The following is a 6,000-nucleotide window of genomic DNA, read 5'->3' as shown; positions in this document are numbered from 1 at the left end:
GACAGAGGTCAGATGGAGGTTTCACTCACTGACTTTCTGAAGCTTAAGCCTCCCTCATTTACGGGGTCAGATGTATCAGAGAAGATTTGTAATGCTATGGGGTATTCTAGCGTTAGGTCAGTGGAGTTAGTAGCTTTTCAATTGAAGGATGTAGCACAGGAATGGTATGACTCCTTGCGAAGGGGTAGGTCGACAGATGCTACATCACTGACTTGGAGTGAATTTAGTACAGCCTTCTTAGATCAATTTTTATCGCACAGTGTGTGAAATGCCTGAGCCATAGAGTTTGAGGCATTGGTGCAGACTCCGGGCATGACGGTGTCGGAGTATGATATAAAATTTACGCAGCTGTCTCGGTATGCACCTTACTTGGTTTCCACAAAGGAGATGAAAATTCAAAGGTTTGTTGATGGATTATTGGAACCATTGTTTCAAGCTGTGGCCTCCCGAGATTTCAACACTTACTCTGCGGCCGTGGATTGTGCTCAACGAATTGAAATGAGGACCAGTGAGAGTAGGGTTGTGAGGGATAGAGCAAAAAGGGTTAAAACAGAGGGTTATCAAGGCCACAAAGATTTCAGTAGTGGTGGTTCATTTTTTTGCCGTTAGAGTCCACAAAGGGACTCACGATTACCCCAGCAGGGGAGTGACTCGCCTAGTGCTAGTATTGTGGTGGGACAAAGAACCTTCAGTGTTGGAAGACAGCAAGATATGAGGCCAGGAAGTCAACTTATCCTTCCTTGCCATACTTGTGGGGGACCACATAGAGGAAGATGCCTTCGTGCTACGGGAGTTTGTTTCAGGTGTGGTCAACTTGGGCATATTAAGAGGGATTGTACGATGGCTCATCAATCACAAGATTCTGCTCGTGGTTCCACCCAGCCAGCTTCGTTTGCTCCTTCAGTCGCCGCCTCGTCTGATAGGAAAGCTAGTGGATCCAAAGGTCGAGGTGCTGGTACTTCCTCTCAAGGCAGGTCATCTGGATCCGAACATCAGAGTTCTGTTGCTAGAGGCCAGGCAAGGGTGTTTGCTTTAACACAGTAGGAAGCCCAGACATCCAATGCCGTGGTCTCAAGTATTCTTTCAAGTTGTGATATGAATGCTCAGGTACTATTTGATCCTAGTGCTACTCATTCTTTTATCTCTCCATGTTTTGCATCTCGGTTGGGTAGAGATCATGTTAGGAGAGAGGAACAATTAGTAGTGTTTACTCCTTTAAAGGAGATATTTGTGGCTGAATGGGAATATGAGTCCTGTGTAGTACGAGTCAAGGACAAGGACACTTTGGTGAATTTGGTGGTGTTAGACACCTTAGACTTTGATGTGATCTTAGGAATGGATTGGTTATCACCCCATCATGCTAGTGTGGACTGTTATCATAAATTAGTTAGATTTGATTTCCCCGGTGAATCATCATTTAGTATTCAAGGGGATAGGAGTAATGCTCCAACCAATTTGATATCGGTCATTTCTGCCAGAAGGTTAATACGACAGGGTTGTATAGGTTACTTGGCTGTTGTAAGGGATACTCAGGCGAAGGTTGGAAATGTAAGTCAAGTGTCGGTGGTGAAGGAGTTCATGGATGTATTTCCCGAGGAGCTACCAGGTTTACCTCCCGAGTGGGAGATTGAATTTTGCATAGATTTAATTTCCGACACTAGACCTATATCCATACCCCCATATAGAATGGCACCGGCAGAGCTCAAAGAGCTTAAGGATCAATTAGAGGATTTGTTGGATAAAGGCTTCATCCGTCCTAGTGTATCCCCATGGGGAGCACCAGTGTTATTTGTGAAAAAGAAAGATGGGTCACTTAGGTTGTGCATTGATTATCGACAACTTAATAAAGTAACGGTGAAGAATAAATATCCTCTCCCAAGGATAGATGATTTATTTGATCAACTACAAGGAGCACAATGTTTTTCTAAGATAGATCTGCGATCTGGGTACCATCAGTTGAGAATCCGGAACGAAGATATACCCAAGACCGCATTTCGCACAAGATATGGGCACTATGAGTTCTTAGTGATGTCATTTGGGCTCACGAATGCTCTTGCAGCCTTTATGGATTCCATGAATCGAGTGTTCAAACCTTATTTAGATAAGTTTGTGGTGGTGTTTATTGATGACATTTTGATATATTCAAAGAGTCGAGAGGAGCATGAGCAGCATCTTAAGATAGTGCTCCAAATTTTGAGAGAACATCGATTGTATGCTAAGTTCTCCAAGTGTGAGTTTTGGCTCGAAAGTGTTGCATTCTTAGGGCATGTGGTATCTAAGGATGGGATACAAGTTGATTCAAAGAAAATTGAAGCAGTGAAAAAATGGCCAAGGCCAACATCAGTTACGGAGATTAGAAGCTTTGTGGGTTTAGCTGGCTATTATCATTGCTTTGTGAGGGACTTCTCCAAAATAGTTGCCCCTTTGATTAAGCTGACACGTAAAGATACAAAATTTGAGTGGTCTGATGCTTGTGAGAATAGTTTTGAGAAGCTTAAGGCATGTTTCACCACACCTCCAGTGTTAAGCCTACCGCAAGGCACAGATGGAGTGTTGAGGTATGGAACCAGACTTTATGTGCCTGATGGTGACGAGTTTAGGAGAGAAATATTGGAGGAAGCTCACATGGCAGCTTATGTGGTACATCCAGGGACTACAAAGATGTATCAAGATTTGAAAGAGGTGTATTGGTGGGAAGGACTTAAGAGAGATGTAGCTGAGTTTGTCTCCAAGTGCCTGGTTTGTCAGCAGGTTAAGGTCGAGCATCAAAAGCCTGCAGGGCTACTACAACCATTACCAGTACCCGAGTGGAAGTGGGAACATATTGCTATGGACTTTGTAACGGGTTTGCCTCGAACCAGTGGGGGATATGATTCAATTTGGATAGTAGTGGACCGGTTAACAAAGTCAACTCATTTTCTTCTGGTTAAGACTACTTACGGGGCTGCCCAATACGCTCGAGTTTATGTGGATGAGATAGTGCGACTACATGGTATTCCCATTTCTATAGTATCTGATAGAGGAGCTCAGTTTACTAGTAGGTTTTGGGGAAAGTTGCAAGAAGCATTGGGCACTAAGTTGGATTTCAGCACAGCTTTCCACCCTCAGACTGATGGACAGTCTGAACGGACCATACAGACATTGAAGGATATGTTGAGGGCTTGTGTGATAGACCTTGGTGTCAGGAGGGAACAATATCTACCTTTAGTGGAATTTTCCTACAACAACAGTTTCCAAACTAGCATCCAAATGGCACCATTTGAGGCCTTATATGGACGAAGATGTAGGTCACCCATTGGATGGCTAAAGGTGGGAGAAAGGAAACTTTTGGGGCCTGAATTGGTGCAGGATGCAACCGAGAAAATACACATGATTCGTCAGAGGATGTTAACAGCACAAAGTAGACAGAAATCATATGCTGATAACCGACAGAGAGACTTGGAGTTCCAAGTAGGAGATCATGTATTTTTGAAAGTTTCGCCAACTAAAGGGGTAATGAGGTTTGGCAAGAAAGGGAAGTTAAGTCGTCCGTATATAGGGCCATTCGAGATCTTAGAAAGGGTTGGAGCGGTGGCTTATCGTTTGGCTTTACCGCCAGACCTTTCAAATATTCATCCCGTGTTTCATGTGTCCATGCTTAGGAAGTACAACCCAGATCCATCACATGTAATACGGTATGAAACCATTCAGTTGCAAGATGATCTAACCTATGAGGAACAACCGGTAGCTATCCTTGATAGGCAAGTTAAAAAGCTCCGTTTAAAGGATGTAGCCTCAGTGAAAGTGTTGTGGCGGAATCACACTAGCGAGGAGGTAACATGGGAAGCTGAGGATGAGATGTAGACAAAGCATCCACACCTCTTCGATATGTAAAGGTAAGCCACTTTACATTGAATTTAAATTCGGGGACCGAATTTTTATTAGTGGGGGAAAATGTGAGACCCTGTCAAGCTCGATTAAAAGACGGTATTGTACCGAGTGGTACAATTAAGTTAAATCGAGCCTTGAACTAGTTCAAATAGAAATTCTAAGAAGAATTTGAAAATTTTTAAAACCAACAGAATGGCTTAGAATAGTGATTTGGAGTTCAAGGTCCAGTTTGGAGTCCATCAGAAAATTGACCAATTAGGGACAAAACGATCATTTTACCATTCGATGATAAAATTGAGATTTTTAGCCAAGATTTGATCACATTTGACCAAGAATAATTATATGAAATATAATTATGATTATTGGAGTATAAAATGATGTTTAGCAGTGAAAAATTATGATTCTCGGTATTTATGGAGCACAAGGGTAAAATGGTAATTTTGCCATTAAAGGACTAAATGAAAATTTTTTAAACAATTTTTGCCCCATTTGGTTAATATTGATCAATATTAGTGTTATTTTAGGTTGAAAAGTAGAAATAATGAGATTCCGGTACATTTCGGAGTAAAAGGGTAAAATAGTAATTTTTTCGCCTCAGGGGCAACTCGGTAAATTTTTCACCCCAGCACTTGTCAAGACCAAGGGATTTTAATTGTGGTAGGATTTTATAAATACCAGAATATTTGTGGTGGAAAATTAAGAAGAAAAAGTCAAAAAGTTAAAAATTGGGCCAATAAGCATGTGACACATGGCATGCTTGATTATTTTATTATTTTCTATAGAAATCAGCCCATTAAATCCCCAATTCCCTCACCATATTCGGCCTAGGCATCCAGCAACAAGAAAAAAGGAAGAACAAAAGGAAAAACAAGAAAACCTAGGTGGAAATTCAAAGAAAAAGTGAAGAAATCAAGGAAACAAGCTAGGTAAGTTAAAATTTTTTTAATTCTCCTTGATACCTAGCTTACCCATGCTTTTGTTCTTGTTTTCCATGGTTGAATATTGAGTTATCATGATGAATTCAATTCTGAAAAATGGGTATGGAAGAGGAATTGTTATTGGAATAATTTGATTTTAGACTATGTTAGTGTTTAGGGATAGTTAAGCATGGTTATGAACAAAAACACAAAAGAAATATTCAATTTCTCTAGGGTTCCTTGTTGGCCGAACCATGAAGGCTGAATATCAATGGGGGATTGTTTTTATTTCAAGGAAAGTGGCATGAAAAATGATGAATTAAGGTGAAACGGTTATGTAGAGAAAAAATTCGATGCTAATGCACCAAATGACCAAATTTTTCTATAAGGAACTGTGAGGGTTCTAATGCTGAATTTGGCTTTATTTAAATGTATGTGGTAAATTAAGGTGTTAGAGGAGAAATGAATTAATTTGGAGGTGATTTGGACACAATCGTCGATTAATCGGGTGATCGGTCGAATTTAATTGATACCGTGATTAAGCGGTAATCAGACATATTTTTGCATTTACATATTAAGCATTAGTAATTTAAATTAATTTATATCAATTTAGGGACAATATAGTAAATTCCTTAACTTTGTTATTTGTCAAGGTGGTGAGACGTCCGGAAAAGGCAAAGGAATTGCGCTTGAGGGCTATTAGTCCGAGTGCACCCGGAATCTGGATTTTCGATACCGGTGAGTGGACTTGCATTTCAAACTTGTTTTGGGAAATATGAAAGATTCTATCCAACTTGTCTTAGAAAATGTACCTTGGGAACAAGCTTTTAATAAAATGATTTTATATTGTGAAAATGTGCTATACAATGGTTTATGTGTTATCACAATATGATAATATGCATTGGATGCTTCTTTACATGTTGATTTGAACTCGGCTATGTGCGAGTAGGAGTGCACATAAGCCGTTGCTGACCCGGCTATGTGCGAGTAAGAGTGCACATAAGCCGTTGCTGACCCGACTATGTGCGAGTAGGAGTGTATATAAGCCGTTGCTGACCCGGCTATGTGTGAGTGGGAGTGCACATAAGCTGTTGTTGCCCCCATAGCTTATAGGGCTGGATGCTTCGTGATCTTCCACCCTATAAGTGCTTTGATAGGTATGATCTGTGGCGAAGTATGACTCTCCACCCAAGAGCTTGGAGGAGGAGGGAAG

Source organism: Theobroma cacao, chromosome 5 (genome assembly GCF_053813885.1).
Source record: "Theobroma cacao isolate CCN51 chromosome 5, ASM5381388v1, whole genome shotgun sequence".
NCBI lineage: Eukaryota > Viridiplantae > Streptophyta > Magnoliopsida > Malvales > Malvaceae > Theobroma > Theobroma cacao.
Note: the sequence above shows the minus strand (reverse complement) of the source record.